This window comes from Heliangelus exortis, chromosome 1 (assembly GCF_036169615.1).
Source record: "Heliangelus exortis chromosome 1, bHelExo1.hap1, whole genome shotgun sequence".
Classification (NCBI taxonomy): Eukaryota; Metazoa; Chordata; class Aves; order Apodiformes; family Trochilidae; genus Heliangelus; species Heliangelus exortis.
The window spans coordinates 171402925-171421063 of NC_092422.1; the positions used below are offsets into that span (position 1 = coordinate 171402925).

Genomic DNA, 18139 nt, shown 5'->3' on the forward strand with positions numbered 1-18139 from the left:
TGAGAGTAAAACTGAGGGTGAGAGTTGCTGAAGACAGAGGAGAGCATAAGACTAGATTCTTCAAAGGAGAAGGAAGTGTCATCATTGCAGCTGACTTTATTGAGCACTAATTAAAATGTTTCAGTTCATTCTGGATGTCTGTAGTGTTTCTGAGCTTGAATTCCCTATCTACACTGTTGTCTCCTTGACACATATTGGAATTTTCCTATTGCCTTCAGTAAGGTCATGATTCCACCTGTTTCTGAAAAACAGGGGCAATCATTCTTGCCAGTATCACCAAAATATGGTGATATGGTAAGCCCATAACAAATCCTATAAATAATTACATTCCATTTATTTGTTAAATGCTAAAGGTTTGCTGTTGCTAGTTAGAAGTTGTATTTTAGTTGTGGAATGTATTTGTTGTATCTTATTTTTTGTCTTGATCATAAAAAGTCCTAAAAACGGTTTGTAGAAATAAATCTGGGTTATTTTAGTGCCAGTCTAAAGGGAAAGGGCATCATTCATAAGGAGCACATTTAGCAAGCCAACTGTCCACTTCCAATAGCCTGCAATTCATTCTAGCACTTAGTTATTTGGCTCTCTATTCATTAGCAAAACAGTTTGAGTTTCACTGTTGAACTAAACACACAGCTGTCATGACAAAAGATACTGTGATTCAGAAAAGTATTACCACTAAATGCCTTTGTGTTTCACAGGTTACACAAACTTTTAAAGGAAAATGCCTTTAGCTGCTGTTACCAGTCTGAAAATTCATGCACTGAGAAATATCACTTGTCATGTGTAAACTGAGAGATATAGTTGTAAATACATGTAATTAAAACTGACATATCTCACCTTAATGGCTCCAGTGGCCAGGGTGATAAAAATCTAAGACACATGAAATATGGAAGCTATCTATATATTTTATGTGCATGTTTAGTAATCATATACATATAAGTAATAAAATTATAATAGTAGTCAGATTAGTATTAAAGCACTCACTCCAAATCCACCACCAAAGTTCACCAAACTTAATGGAATTTTTTTCGTAGACTTCATGAGTTTTGAGTGGTACTTAAATGCTGGTTTTCATGTCTGGATTTTCATGGTGTGTTATAAAGGACAGCAGGGCTGACCCCATTTTACATCTGGAATAATCAAGACATAGAAAGGTGAAATTCCTGAAACGCTTGCCAAAGATCAGAAGCATAGGAAAGGATCTTGTGCCTTCTTATTCTTCCTATCTCTGTTCCCATTATAGCTGGTGGTAACTTCCATGGATTTCTGTGGAAAAAAAAAAGAAAATCCTTTTGTGGAAATGCACTGTCTGTCAAAAAGTACGGGATTTCCTGCCAAAACTGCAGAGCCCATGAAAGTCTTAAGAGATGTCTTTTGCTATGATAAAGTTCATCCTATTGCATGCTGACTGACCTTAAGTTGCAGCCAAGATACAAAGATTACTGTGATGGAAGACATAAAGATGCGTACAGTGTAGATTTATGTCACTATATTCAAAATGTATTGGTAGGATCCTAAATAGCAAAACATTTTATTGTAACAGTGTTCAAATTCAAATGGGATAGAGGCTGTTTAACTCTGAGGGCTATTTACTGTTTTGTAATCATAGTCCTTTTTCCAGAGCTGGAGTAGGGAAAATGACCCATTTTATGGATTAGGAAAATGTTACTTCTCTCCAAAAGTATCTATAAATATGGTCTGCAATCGTTTCATCTATGGCTGTGAACTCATCAGAATCAGAACAGAGCAATGCTAGAACTTTGTCACTTCTTAGATACATACCCAAAGCCCACGATAATGTAAGTTTAGTAAGTGTTTAGTTTGGAGAAGAGGAGGCTCAGGGGAGACCTCATCACTCTCTACAACTCTCTGAAAGGAGGAGGGTAGCCAGGGGGGGTCAGTCTCTTCTCCCAAGCATCTACAAGTAAGACAAGAGGGCATGGACCTCTGCCAGGGGAGGTTTAGATATTAAGAAAAAATTATTTACAGAGAGGGTGATCAGGCACTGGAATGGGCTTTACAGAGAGGGTGATCAGGCACTGGAATGGGCTGCCCAGGGAGGTGGTGAATTTTCCGTCCCTGGAGGTTTTTAGAAAGCGACTGAATGTGGCACTCAGTGCCATGGTCTGTAGTGGTAGTGGATCAAGGGTTGGACTTGATGATCTCAGAGGTCCTTTCCAACCTGGCTGATTCTGTGATTCTAAGTGTATAAAGGGCACATGCATGCATACTCAAACGTGTTTATATATATGTAATCATATGTATGTATGTATAAGTATATGCATAAACACATTATACACTCTTGAAGTATTTAGGATTTTTCACTTTCCTCTTAGTCTGAGCAGTGTGACAGTGCACATTTTACATGATATCCCATGAAGTGCTTAACCATGTGCTACCCTTTACACACATATGTGGTCCCTGGGCAGTGAGATGAATCAGATGTTTAATTTTACCTAAATGCTTGAGTGCTTCATGTTGTCAGGAGCAGCACTTTCTGGGCCCTGCTATATAAAACCTTAAACCTGTACCCCAGCAAATGATGAAGGCAAGAAGTTCCTGCAGCTGGAATCCCACTTTTTGATCACAGAATGTTAGGGGTTCGAAGGGACCTCTGAACATCATCTAGTTCAAGCCCCCTGCCAGGACAGGTTCATCTGGAGCAAGTTAACTTTTTTAACTGTTAAGGGTGGATCTTCAGCCTGTAGAAGATGGGTTTTATGCCTCAGTCTTATGTGCCATTGCACATCTCTGAGTACAAAAAAAAAAATGCCCATAATTACATACAAACATGTAGAAAAGGCAATTACATTAAAGACCATTTGAAAATTAATTCTAATGTGTAATGCTTCAGAGGATGTGAAGAATAAACCCCTAAAAATGGGGTGACAGGAGATTACTAAGTTTGAAACTAATTTTATCTAAGCATCTGTGATATAATTCCTTTGACTAAATTATAAACACATTGTCTATCTGTTCCCCTTGCAGAATATCTTGAAAATATTTAATAGGTGGTGCTAATTGCTCATATTCACAGTCTCTGGAGTCTCCTTTTGCCAGTATCTGTCATCTTCTGGAAGTGTCAAGCACTGAGGAATTTAAAATTTATTCTGACTCTTTTATGACTTACAGTCCAAATAGAGATAATATGTTACACTTTCTCTTCACCAGCCTGCAGTAATATAGCCTCTTATTTACCCATCATTGCAGGCAATTAGAAAGGATATATCCATTAGGCTGCCTGTTTTGGAACACAATCAAGATATGCAGATTGGTTTAAACATTGCTTTCCTTACAAACATTGTCCTTCTGTTTTATACCTTTTTTGTTATTTTCTATGCACCAGAAAAGATTTGTGCAGGTCATGGGGAGGCCACAAAGGAGAAGGTCATATGGGTCAAAGGAGGAGATGGCAGGAGCCAGGCTGGTATTTTAACAATCAGGATGGAGTGAGAAGGTTGGATTTTGATCTGAAGAGAAAGCCATGTCAAGGTCTATTGACATTTAGTGACTGGTGGAAAATATGAGTAGAAGATCATACTGCAAGCTGCAGGTAGTGGTTGTATTCTTCATACTGTGGGAGACAAAACAGCTAATTGGGTTTAAGATATGAGGCCCAATGGAGGCCATCCATTCTTGCTGTAAAGCAATATTTCTATTCAGTTCTTTAACTTTCATTGGTACTGGACAAGGTACCTTGTGCTATGAATCTGAAGCTCTCTTAGGAGGTCCCACAGAACTGGGATTATATTGGATAATTCAGAAGAAGGCTAAGAGTTAACTCAAACTCAAAATGATGCAGTCATTTAATAGGAGGGCAGGAGGGTAACTGTTAGCTGAGTGTGGCTGAATGTTGGTCTGGGAGGGAATCACAGAATCACAGAATCACAGAATGGCTTGGCTTGGAAGGGACCTTAAAGATCATACAGATCCAACCCCCCTGCATGGGCAGGGACATCTCCCACTAGACCAGGCTGCACAAAGCCTCATCCAACCTGACCTTAAACACTTCCAGGTTAGGGGCAACAACTTATCTAGGCAACCTATTCCATTATCTTATCTTACTACTCTCATGATGAAGAATTTTTTTCCTAATATTGAACCTAAATCTACCCTCTTTCCATTTAAATCGAATTAGTACACAGATAAAAGGCTGCATAACCACTTAGCATCCACAGAGAAATCCTCATTCCTAGTTTCACCACTCTTAACAGTTATCTATGGGAAAAGATCAGCAGTTACTATTGAGAGTTCTTCATGCTGCAGTCCTTAGTTTCTCACTTTTTTTCTTTGTGCTTGGACTAAAAATTTCAACAGAAGTCATTGTGATGACTCTATATTTGTAGAAAGTTGTAGCGTGCAAAAACTGGTCTTTGGACAATGAGGAAAGTTACCTGGACTATTTAATAATCCTGCAGTGTTTGTCTTTATTCACAATGTCTCTTTGGTGTGTCAGTTGCCCTGCTGTCTACACAAAGGACGAATGATAAGCCCTTGATGTCAGTCTGAGGTAGGAAAACTGTTACTATCTGTTAGCATTACAAACCACAGAGAATGACTAATACAGAGATCAATGCTTTGGGCTGTATCTGGAGTTCATGTGTTGAAGAAGTTCAATACTGAATGTTTTACCCAACCTAGCTGATACTAGAACCATAATTTATTCACAGAAGTGGAATGTATTTATTATTATTATTGTTATTTCTAACAGTTTTCTAAGTATCAGCTCTAAGTTTAGTATAATTATATAGAATAAACCTTATTGACTTGTTTAGTTTTCTTTCTCCAATTGACATTTTCAAGCTGATAAGAAGCAGCAATCATACTTCCCTGAAGATTTCGTTGTTATAGAAAAGCCTGTTACTTAGCCTTTAGATGTAGCTGACCTTATGTTGAGGTAAGCAATGAGATAATTGATGTTCTTTAATCTTTCCTGTGACCATCTAAGGAAATCTGGCATAGCACCTTTTTTTTTTTTTTTTTTTTTCCTTTATGCATACTCTTTCTGTGAAGTACTGCACTGAGCTCTGAATGTTGTTTCCAGCATTTCAGTTGTGACATCTGATTATGAGGAGTAACTGAATCTGAAGTAAAGTATTGATGGTTTTATCAATGATAGAGATTTATTGATGGAAAAACAATAGGAAATTCAAAATATCAGACCATGAAAGCACTGCAGACATAACCTTGGCCAATACAGGTGAGAGCCATAAAGCAGACTTAGATCCTGTATGTATCTTCATGTAATACCACTTCATTGGTACTGCCTGGGTGTCTCTTAATCCAGAAGTGTCTATAATATTGCCACCAGATGTCTACAGAACCATCTGTGAGTTGGCACCACTCAATTTTTTTATGAGCTTCCCATTGATCTCTCAAGATAGATGTTAACTTACAGCTCTAGAAAGGGGATCCTCAATGCAAATGAAGGGGTCTCCACCATGTCAGCGTAGCCGAAGATTTTGACTGTGCTTAGGTGATCTTCAGCTGGTTGTAACGTTTGCCACAGGCCAGGGACCAGGTCAGTAAATGCCAGAGTTTACAGAATAGTGCATGGACCTTGCTCCCCAAAAATTCAATTTAAAGTCTTCACTTGGGCCTAATTTAAAGCAGGGACTTGAACTTGCATTTTCCACGTAAGAAAGACAGGAGCATCCCAGTTGCCAAGAGGCTCATTGTCTTAGAAAGGCAAAATGTCCTTAAGATACAGAAACACACAGTTTGGTATTCCAGGCAGAAATGAGTGGATGTCCCCAGAGAAGTCATCTGCTTAGCTTGAGCTCAACCCATTTTTCTGTGCAAACAAGTCTTACATGGCTTCTGAGGATCTTGTAGAGCAGATCTTTGGCCTCCCCTCGCCTTTTGCAGCACAGGGGCAGGGAGAGGCTGAGGATTGTGCTGTGTCAGGATGGAATTATTCTCCAGCATGACCCAGCACTAGTGGCAGAGAGCTTAGATGTCTGGTAATCAGCTTCTAGTCATAGCTAAGAACATCCCAGAGCTAGTCACTGTCTGAGAAACATACAGTATCCTCTGTCTGTGCAGTGTTGGGGATCTGCCAGGGATCAGACTTGTTCTGCCTTTGGCTCCAGTTGGCAGCATGGAGCTGCAGGGGCTCAGCTGCACTGCACTTGGGCTTTTGGCTGGGGAAGCTCAGTCTTTGAAAGCACTGTCTGCTGCTGTCATCTTTTAATATAGTATTTATGTAGTAGTAATATATTCCACCATGATAAATATATGAAGAAACAATGAATTAAATATCTGTGCTAGCCATGTGCATTTACTCTTAACATTGTTCTTTGATGAACAGGAGTCCCTGGTCCCTTAGCATTGCTGCTTCTGGGGGTGGCAGGTCTGGATATCAGTTTCTCATTTCAGATGTTGTGGTTTGAGCCTGGCTGGTAACAAAGGACCATGTGGCCACTCACTCTTCCTCCATTATGAGATGGTGAGGAGGAAATCCACCTAAAATCTCATGGGTTAAGACAAGGACCATGAGGGTTCACTCACCAATTACAGTCATGGCCAAAACAAACTCAACTTGGGGTAAAAAATCAATTTATCTTATCATTAATCAAATCAAAACAGGACAAAGAGAAAACAAAAAAACCAGAGCTTAAATACTTTAGCCCACCCCTGCCTTTTTCCCAGGCACAAATTACTTTGCCCCTATATCTCTACCTCCTCCCTTACAAAGCGGCACAGGAAGACACGGAGTGGGGTCCATACATACCAGGTTGTTTGTAGGCAACAGGTGCCAGGACCTGCTGAGTAATGAGCTCAGTCGGTGCTCAGCCTCACCTGTGCCCAGTTAGGGCTGGCCCAAGTGCGCATGCTCAAAGATCAAGGGCCAATAAAAGGTGGGGCCTGAGACCGGCAAACGGCTCATTCTGAAGCAGGTCAGCAGCCGTGCTGGTTGAGGCCAGTTCTCTACTGATCCTGTCCTCATTCAGAGCCTATCATCGCTACGAAGTTCGCCTCCTGTTAACAGCTGTTTTCTGCCACTCTTTCTTCCTCAGGGAGAAGGATTCCTCACAGTTGTCTCTTACTCCTACTCCTACTCCATGTGGCCCTCCATAGCTGCAGGTTCACAACATGTGCTCCGTGATCCTCCACAGGCTGCAGGTCCGTGATCCTTCAGGGCTTTCTCCCCTGGGCTCCTCCATGGCTTACATGGGTGCAGTCTCACCATGGGATGTGGAGGAACTTCTGTTCAGGGCACCTTCTCCCTCTCCTTCCTCACTGACCTTGGTGTCTCTGCTCTGGCTTTTCTCTCTTCTGCTGCTGCTCTCCCTCCAGCTGTTGCTGCTCTTAGAATCATAATCATAGAATCATCTGGGTTGGAAAGGACCTCAGAGATCATCAAATCCAACCCTTGATCCGCTACCGCTGCAGTTACCAGACCATGGCACTGAGTGCCACATCCAGTCTCTTTTTAAATATCTCCAGGGATGGAGAATCCACTACTTCCCGGGGCAGCCCATTCCAACGCTTGATCACCCTCCCAGTAAAGAAATTCTTCCTAATGTCCAACCTAAACCTCCCCTGGCACAACTTGAGACCATGCCCTCTTGTCTTGCTGAGTGTTGCCTGGGAAAAGAGACCAACCCCCACCTGGCTACACCCTCCTTTCAGGGAGTTGTAGAGAGTGATGAGGTCTCCCCTGAGCCGCCTCTTCTCCAGGCTGAACAGCCCCAGCTCCCTCAGCCTCTCCTCATAGGATCTGTGCTCGAGTCCCTTTACCAGCCTAGTTGCCTTCCTTTGGGCCTGCTCCAGGACCTCGATGTCCTTCCTAAACTCTATCCTCTTCCCTTGTCCTCTGCCCTGAGCTCTTATCACTGGGTGTTTCCTCTTTTTCAATATGTGAATCACAGAGGTGCACATCCATAGTCCCTGCTGGCTTCAACATTAGCCAGAGGTGGGGATGGACATTTTGGAGCCAGGAGAGCTTTCAGTAGCTTCTTACAGGACCCATGCCTGGGGCCCCTCCCGTGTTACCAAAACCAGCACCACATGGACCCAGAAGACCACAAGGACAGGGGTGACCAGGGTAATTTTTTTTTAAATTCAGGTTTATCTCATCATCATCCCGTTCTTCAGTGACTCCAATGTTGTTTTCTAATAGTGCAGGTGTTTTGTTTTTGTTCCACAAAGTGTCAGGAGCTGTCAGCACATGATTCATTGATATCATTTTGTTATTATATTATCTGTGCAAGGAATTATAACAAATGATGAAGACTGATATGAGTGGAGAGTGAATGGAAATGCAAAAGCACCAGCAGGAACAACAGACAAGTGGAATATGTTAATGATACCTATTTTAGCAGGTCTTCAGGATCTCAGAGAATTCATGTATAGGAAGCTCAGGATACCCAGATCAGAAGTCAACAGGCACAGAATAAGTTTTAATAAGTAAAGGAAGAGGAATAAGAATTATACTTTCTTAGTGAAGCATACAGAAGATCACATCCAAACCCATCATGTCATCACCAACATAAGAAGAGCCCAGGAGATGTGAGGAGGACTCAGTAGCTGGCATCCCTCACCTTTTGTGTCACCAAAGACAGACAGACAGACTGCCTGGATACTGCTCCATTGCTTTAACCTTTTTGACTCTGGATTGGGAGTTAATACAGACTAGCTATCATGTGTATACACACATACATGATTTTAAATTGCTTGAATTCAAGTTCTCCAAGCTATAAACCCTTTGTCTGACACTGCTGTCTGGTAAAGGCAGATTTGATAGGAAAAATTTCTCGCTTAACTGTGGCTATCCTGGGGAAATGTAGTAGTAAACCCCAATTTTTGCCAATCACTGTAGAAGTTCTAAAAATCAGAACTAGTTAGATATCATGGCATTAACATTTATGTTTCATTTCAGTCACTTTGTGGTCACAGGCTTTCAGAGCTCCCTCTGGATATACTTGTGGAGTATTTTGTCATATATTTATTGTCATTGTAGTCCAGGACTGATGACTTTTAGGTAACTTCTTGTTTAACTTCTTAAATTTTTTATGAATATCACTATGTCGTATCTATTGTGTATCTTCCTGTTGTGATTTCAGCCTTCAAGTACAGACAGCTAAGATTTTACAAGAAACCATTTTGATTCTCCTTGTCTGCTGAAGCATGCACAATGTTAAAGCCTCAGATGACTATGAAATACCCTTGCATTCTGTATTTCTGACTAATTTGCATTCAAACCCACAAAATTAAAATTATACGTTGCTTTTGCTTATCAGTTTAAATTGCTTTTACCTCTTCCCCAGCTGAAAATGTCCTTTTGCAGGTCTTATTTTAAAACATACATTATATTTTCTGATGAAAAGCCTCCAACCCAACATCTTCCCAAGATGTTGAACACTTGTGTAACAGGATTCAGTATTTCTCAGGGCATTTGCCAGATTCTTGCAGGTGTGAATGTCTTAGAGAAAATATTTGATAAATATATGCGATAAATTTGACCAAATATTAGCCATATAAAATATTTGATAAATATTTATATTTAATTTAATATTAATTTGATTTAATATTAGTCCTATTCCCTGATATTATAACCTGCAGGCAGTGGTGATGCCAAATCTTGTGGCCTGATTTTATCACAGCTGGTGGTCAAAAGGCTCGTGCTGATTCAATGACCACTTGCTCACTCCCTCACTACTTATAATACAAGTGAAGTGCTTAGGTGCTTCCCTTGTGGCAAACCACTTTTTAAGCACAATACCCAAGCCTGGCAAATGCAGCTTTACTACAAACATTATAATTCTCCATCATTTGTACCTGAAATAGTGCTTGACAGTGATTAATGTGCAGCCTCTCCTCTCCCAGTCAGGCAGGAAAAAATCAAGCTCCCATGAAGAGAATGCATAATCGGTCACACATGTCAAGAACCCTGAACTGTATAAACCTCTGGTAGGACAGAGAGAAATCTGACCACCCAGGTCCCACGTGTCCTGCAGAAGAAGGCAGCACCTGGCTAGTGATGTGTTGTGCTACAGGTGATCAAGCAAGGGACTGTATTAAACACCAGGTTTGAAACATGATACTTCAAGCTAAGAGCTTGCCATGTTTCCTGTATCATTTTACTTCCATAGCTACCCTTTGGTCCCTTAGTACAATGGGCCATGAACAAAAGAAAATAAAGGGGTTGAATATCACATCAAAGCTCCCTCGCTAAGAATCTGGGTCTTCAAAGACACAATCCCAGCCCCAGAGCTAGCAGAGGACACTGAGCTGGAGCTGGTAATAGGCAAGGACCTGCAGATGAAGCTGGTCTGCCTGAGGTTATGTTGGCTGTGGGAGAGATGGAGAAAGTCCTTCGCTAGGAATGAATATAAAGCAAATAGGGATACATAAGTTGGCAAAGAATAGCAAGGACTATACAACCCATGCAGGCAGATGAACCCTGGGATCTGTGTCCAGGGCTTCAAATCCCAGCTCACATACAGCCCTGCTGCATAACCTTGGTTCACACTGCTGAGCTGGATCTTTGAGAAATTTTGCAGAAAGGTCAGAAAGATGAAATTTTAGATAGAAGTAGAATTATGGAGACAGGCTTATTAGCTGGTGAAGCATTCAAGAGGAGGACACAGCATGGTAAGGTGTAGAGGTTGATCAAAGGTTACTCAGAAATCATAAAGTCATTGAATTAAGTCATTGCTGCTATCATTGTCAATGGAGCTGGTGTGGGATGGCAGCTCAGCCAGACTTAGGATCCCTTACAGACAGCTGTAGAGGATGAGCCCTCCCAACCTGCAAAGACTTTTTAGGGCTGGTCGGCCTACAAGTGCCCAGTAGCTGGGCATTATAATATAACTGGTTTTCACCTTTAGGGATGTATATCCTGCTTGAAAGGTCTGTGATAGGACTGAAGATGTCCAGATAAACTGGCTTTCAAAACATACTGAAGCAAACAAGAGAACAAAAATGGGAGGTCAAGTAAGTGATAGTGGAAAATTGATGACTTAGTGCTGTAAATTTGCTTGGCTTCAGGCCATGGAGAAGCAAAAAGATCTAGTGAGTGTTTTTTGGATGAGCTTGGATGAGCTGAAGAGGAGAAGGCTTCAGCAGTTTTCATTGTGGTCAGGAAGTGAGGTAGTGAGGGGTCAAACCAAAAGTCCCTCTGTATTAGAACGCTGTGTGTAGCATGGCAGACTCCTGGCATGCTCCAGCTATCTGCTCGAAAGATCCCTCTCTCACATTTTTGCTGTATCTCTTTCCTCTAAGAGTGTATTTCTCCTGAATACTAATAATCCATAGTATAATCCTTTTTGTTCATTGCACAACAGAAATGACAGAGATAGGTGCTTCTAGGAGATCTTGACCTATTCTGTCTCAGGCTACAAGGTGGTGGCTGCAGAGGGCCTTTGAAGAGTAAAGAGAATTGAGGTTTTTAAAAAATTTGCAAATTCCTAACAGAGGAAAATTTATATTCACAGAAAATATGTATCATGTCTTAAAATAGTGTACTGCTCCCCAATCAAGGCTGACAGATTTTCCCTGTAGTTGCTACAGATGTTTTCCCTGAGGCTTTCTGCACTTTCTTATTGCATCTTTTTCTTAGTTTGACTTTTTTTCTCTCACGATTCATTCCAATGTTTATTTAGTTATTTCTTGTACAGGTTAATACCTTACAGAGACTCCTGCAGGAGATTTGCATATCTGACTTAAAATTAGTTCTCTTCAGTGGTGGAATTAAACAATTCCTAAGAGAACAAAAATTAAAGTCTCCTGTTTTAATTTTCTTTCTACCCTAGTAGCTGCTAATAATAAATATTGTTACATATTGAAAATGGCTACATGGATATCCCTGTTATTGATCATTACATAAGCTTTATCAAGTTATTCTTGTCAGTTCATAAGCACAAATTTGATCTTAAGTCTTTTTATTCTTTCCACTTCTTTCAAGTTTTCTGTCATTTTGTAAGAGTTAAGAAGCAGTTGTTAAGTCAACTTTTTACTTTTTGTGGTGAATACAGGGGGGTCTTTTTGCATTGGTCTTGTTTTATTCTTCAACATCTTCCAGATTTTGAATATCTGAAGTTCCTATGTTTGCTGTTTTAAATTCAGATATTGAATTTCATTTATTTATACTGTCCTTCATTTTCATATTTCCAGGAACTGATTTTCTCATATACTACCCACATATCTGAGTTGTCTTGAAATTTATGAGAAGCTATTGTAGCAGAAATAGTTCTGCCAAGGATTCCTTCTGAAAGAAATAATTTGCCATTTGCTCACTGTAAACTTGGAAAAGAGAACTGGAAACTGACAACTGTGATTTCTTTCTCTCTGATTTTAGGCAACCTGATCCATGTTTCCATAATTTAGGCCTTTGAGGATAGGCATGTTTTCCTTGTCCACAAGATCTAAGATCCTTTGTAACTGCCATGGACTGTCACCATATCATTCAATTTTCTTTCTGAATACTGATAGATTTATACTTCCTTTATTTTCATTATCGAGTGCATAATTAGAAAAAGACCTTGACTGTGGTACTGTAATAATACCGTTGTAATATTAATATGAAAATAATTTACATGCTTTCTGAGGATAATGGACATCTTAGTTGGTTTTTAAATTATTAAAGCTTACTTACAATGCAGATACGTGGCTAACAGACTTCATTACTAGTTTTCCAGGTAATGTGAACTTTTAGCTACTAAAAGACACTGACAAGACTTGTAGTTAATTGCTTCTTGTCGACAAGATTTTTTGCTGTATTTTCACAAAAGTACATTTCGGACCAATAATGAGGGAATTTCTTATAACCCTACTAAACTCCAGTTCACCATTAGATTGTGTAGTTTAGTGCCAGCAAAAGGACTTCTCTTTTTAAGCTTAATTCAATAGGACAAGCTTATTTTTAAGCAAAACTAATGCATTGGAGGTGGAGAAGATGCCAGATACTGTATGTCATACTTACTAAGATTCAAACTAAGGCTTCATTTTCATTCTTCCATGAGAATCATGGTTTATCTGACTCAAGTGACATAATAAGCTGCAGCCTTTATGCTGCATCATTTTGCCTTAAAATCAGGAAATGTGTTTGTTTTAGTGTGAACTCATCGAAATGAGTTTATTAGCATGGTGATTAGAACTAATTTACCAGTTACTTATTTATTTAAGAGGACATGTTTTCATGTTCTTAAAATCCATTGGAACATAATACAGGCAAGAGAATGAATATACTTTAATAGTAACTAACCATCCTTGAAACAAGGTGTGATATTCTCAGCAAAGAACAGAGGCAGGACAGATGTACAGATTTACCAGGGCAGGGAAACAGGCTGTGGCATCCTTCACAGCATCACCTTGGGGATCTGAGCTTCTCTGTCCTATGATGTGATTCACACCCCCTTAATTCATTCTTCTTTTAATCTGAATTTGAGTACATAGATTGTTTAGTGTGGCTACTTGTAGTTTTAAAAATGTTTGGGCTTTTTTAGATGAACTTTTAAAAGTATGAAGCATTTTCTAAAGATGGCTAAAACATCAGGTACATTTGTATGCACTACACCAATTTCATTGAAATAATCTTCACATCATCTCCAATCATTAAATTATCTTGCTTTTCAGGTTGATGAATAGATGTTCTGGGGGAGACCATGAAAATGATCAGAGGGATGGAACATCTCTCCTAGGAGGAAAGGCTAAGAGAGCTGGAATTGTTTAGCCTGGAGAAGAGAAGGCTCTGGGGACACCTCATTGTGGCCTTTTACTGTTTAAAGGGGGCTTATAAGAAAGACGTGAGCAGACTTTTAAAAAAATGTCTGCAGCAATAGAAAAAGCAGTAATGGTTTTAAACTAAAAGAGAATAGATTTAAACTAGATATAATTGTACTAGATATTTTACAATTAGGGTGGGGAAACTGGAACAGGTTGCCCAGAAAGGTCCCTGGAAACTTTCAAGGTCAGCTAGGACAGGGCTTTGCACAACCTGATCTAGTTGAAGATGTCCCTGCTCATTGTAGGGAGGTTGGACAAGATGACCTTTAACTGTCCCTTTTAACCCAAACCATTCTATGATTCTATGATTCTGTGATTCTATGACTCTGTGTTTCTGTGACTCTGTTTCTGTCGTGCTGCCTAGAAAGAGAAAAGATACTGCCACGACAGTCAGGAAACCTGGATCATATTCTTTATCATAGACTTTTTTTTCCATATCCCTGGCAATCATTTTGCCTCTTTGTGCTTTAGTTTCCTCTCTGATTTCTCACTGATATGGTTTATAATCTCTTGGGGACAGGAATAGCTACTGACTACGTGATGGTAGAGTGTCTTACAACACAGACCTGACACTGGGAGCATTATGTGAACTACTCATGTCAGAAAAAGACAAAATTTGAACTTGACCATGGTCACTGCCATCAAATATACTCCCACTCTGCAGGCATACAGAATAATTTTATTTACACTTATCTCTGGGAAAGACATGCAAACAAACAGTTACCAGAGCATACTTAACTGCAAGCTCATCAGCTCACCTGCAAAAAGTTGTCCAGTTCTTGTTACTCAAAATACCATTGGTCTGTACATATATTTGTATATAGATACAATAATGGGTTTGTCTGTATGTAAATATGTGTACCTATATAAATATTTGAAGAGACAAAGTATGAATATTTTTTGCGTGTGGTATAATATACTATTGTATTATATAGTATAATTTATAAGACGTTAATAATAAACAGCTTTTTGGTCCTTTTTTTTCTTCCTTGTTATGAAAATAATATGTACCTAAAAAAGTCAATTTATGCCTTTATACATGTTAATATATGACTTTATATAGTCAGTATCTCATTCTGTCTGAAAAGAAGACATGACTGAAAAGCTTGAAATATGACATATTCTGCATAGTTAGCATAAATGTGTCCTCCTCTGATTTAGGGACAAGGACTTGCAGAGCTCAGATTTCCTAATATCTATACTTTTATAAAATAGTCCAGCAACCTAATTCTCTTCCTTTCTTTTCTCAGTGCCTCATTGTACCAAAATGTGACATCATGCCCAGTTGCAGTCTTACTGCATAGCAATCCACATCACAGCACCTGATGTCAATGTTTAATACTGTCTATGGCTTTAATTGGTGACAATGCTCAATGTAAAAGTACATTTTAGGGCACTGAAGATGGACCAAGTACTCATCATCTTTGGGGAAACTGACTAATTTTAAACTTCTTTCTTTCTTTGCATCTATATTTAGTGTAAGAACACATCATTTTCATATAATTTTCTTTTCTGGTTACAATCGTAAGGATGTCAAGGGAATGGATAGATGGTTAAATGTTCTGCTATTTTCTCTTTATTATTATAATTTTTCTCACAAGGTGGAGAAAAAAGGGAGAGTATAGTGAGAAAAAAATGCATGGTATTGAAGCATTAAAATTTGGTGATAATTCATTCCTGTGACAGACTACTCAAGTACAAAATGCAGTGTAAGATATATTCATTCCCCTGACAAAACCTGTAGAAGCAGTAGGAAATAGTATGAAAATAATTTACTCTTATGACAGTCGTCCTAAGGCATCAGTCTCATGTCATCTTAGAAATGTCTGTTTTGACAACATAGCTGAGGATGTTTTATTTAAAGGTACTCATCAGTTCAGATTTATTCCTAATGCATGGAAACAATACTGAGTTTAGTGCATGGGTCATTAATTCTACTTTAAGAATATAGGTTTTTCTGTCAGACCATTTAAAAAGAAAAGATAGCTTCACTCTGAAATTCTAGATGTTGTTGACGTTGATATAAAAGCTTTTTATTATGTGATCTAGCAAAAATAAAACAAATCAGGTTTTGATTTTTTCTTGTGTAGGTTTAGTTCTAAGTACTGCATTATATATATAAATGGAAATAATAATGGTTCAATTTAGAATTCTGCTCTTTGATTTATTCCCAATGCAGCTACCGAGATGTGGAATAACAGAAGAAATTTTTCCTAGCAAAGTTGGCATGAGATTTGTGGGCTTGAAATATGTCTCTTGAAATTACTTGTCCACACAAAATTTAACAATAGCAAACACTCAAATCCAAAACTTCTAGAGCACAGAGCATTATCTCATTCCCTAAATTGTTTCAATTGAGTTTAATGTAGTTTTACTGAGAAATTGTCCCAAGAAATTTACTGGTTGGTGATTAACCAATAAATAGCATGCAGTAGGTTTTAGTTTTAGACAGCATTATCTCAGAGTGCTCTGCCAGGAGGGTTTAGACACTAGAAACACTGTGATGTCTATCTGGATGATGTGGTTGCTATATGCTTAGCAATAGTTTGCACAATGTTGGTGACTAGAAGGATTTTTTTGTTGACAGAGAGGTTTACAGAGACACTTGACTAGGAACAAAGAGATAGCTGGGCAGGGTATGAAGGAGCTGGAGCAATGGTGTCCTTAATGTGTATTGAACTCCCAAAGCCTACCTCAGAGCTGCAGAAAAAAAGGATTGCATTATCTCACAAATGGTTGTCATGAGACTAACTTGAAAGAAATCTAAATCTAATCATCTGTCACCCATGTAGTAAGGTATTTGAAGGAGGTAAGATTAGTGCAGCTTCATTTGCAATTTAAATTTGCTACAGACTATTTTTTGAAAGCATATATGAGAGTCCTAGGAGGTGAAGCGTAGTTCAGTGGGGGGGCTATGTTTGAATTTTGTTAAGGTAGGATTTCTCAAGCTATCATTTGCCCAAATCTGGCTTTCCCCCATGTCTCCTTCTTAAGGGAAGGATGAAATGTGTGTGCACAGCCAGCTCCCTGCACCATGCTCTGGTCTCTGCCTACGCAGTCCTAGGCCAGGGTTGCTCTGGGATGGTGAGGCTGCAGACAGCAGGCTCTGAAGTGGGTCTACAGCCCACATCCACCCAAAACCATGTTCGTGTATTACACCTGGGTGAAACAAATTAAAAATGGGCTGTGTGAAAAGGTGCAGGACTGCTGATTTCTGCATGGCGTGGGGAAGCACTTACCTAATTTAAGTGCCTAATTTATGGACAGGAGCAGGGATGGAAATGTGTCTGCCCATGGATTTTTCTGAAAGGTTGGCACTAGGTTAGTTCCTCCTCAGCCAGCTTCCTATGAAGACCCCTGTTCTTGGGCTGGAGAGGAAGCCTGGAGAATTGATTCAGGAGTTTGAATTCCAAGTAAAAAAATGCTGCAGTGCTCTGGGCTGCAGAACTTTAAGATTTTTTGTTTCATTTTGTTTTTGGTTTTTTGGGGTTTTTTTGAGATCTGGCTCCAACCTTCTGTTGGTTCCCATGAACATACCATGCAGCATTTCCAAGATAAATTCTGATTTAGAATCATAGCATCATAGAATGATTTGGGTTGGAAGGGACCTCATCTACTTGCCACCCCCTACCATGATCAGGAACTCTTTCCAGTAGACCAGGCTGCTCAAAGCCCCATCCAACCTGGGAAACCTCTAGGGAGGGGCCATTCACAGCTTCTCTGGGCAGCCTGCACCTGTGTCTCATCACTCTCATAATGAAGAATTTATTCCTAATATCTAATCTAAATCTATCCTCTTCCAGTTTAAAGCCTCCCGAGCTTTCCTGTAGGCTCTCTTTAGGTACTGGAAGGCTGCTGTAAGGTCTGCCTGGTGCGCTCTCTTCTCCAGGCTGAACAAACAACTTTCTCAGCCTGTCTCTATAGGAAATATTCTCAGGATGATTTGAAGATTTATGATAGTGAAGAGCCCAAACAAAGATTAATAGAGTTTTCTTTCCTGGTTAGCAAATCAACATACTCTTATCTCTATTGTACCACAGGCTCTTACACTTTCATTCTGGGACGTGGCAAATCCAGTCCATGCTCTGTAACTGGTGTGCAGTATACCAAGGTCTAGCTGTTCTACCTGGCAGTATAATGTAGATGTAATATTTCTCCTTAGAATGGGTATTGCTAAAAATTATTATTGCTGTACATAATCTTGTAAAAGTACCATCGATTCAGTTCTGTTCTACTAGAATTGTGAGCCTGCACAGTAGGAACAGCATCAAGTAGAAAACATTATTGATGGGAAAGATTAATCCACCATTATTTGAACAAATGGGGATTTTTAACATGAGAAAAAAGCTATCTGGGTGCTATCATCTTAGCAGGGTTATTTCAGTGAGTCCATCTCACCGCACTACGT

The 18139-nt window shown here is 39.5% G+C and overlaps 1 long non-coding RNA gene across 1 annotated transcript; it reads right to left on the bottom strand.

The window, feature by feature from the left end:
* Positions 1-885: 885 nt before the first annotated feature.
* On the bottom strand, positions 886-14014 carry LOC139798637 (uncharacterized). The gene is made up of 3 exons (XR_011726898.1): positions 13943-14014; positions 13211-13383; positions 886-1266 (listed from the first exon to the last, which is right to left on the bottom strand). It is a non-coding gene; the product is annotated as an uncharacterized lncRNA (long non-coding RNA).
* Positions 14015-18139: the final 4125 nt, after the last annotated feature.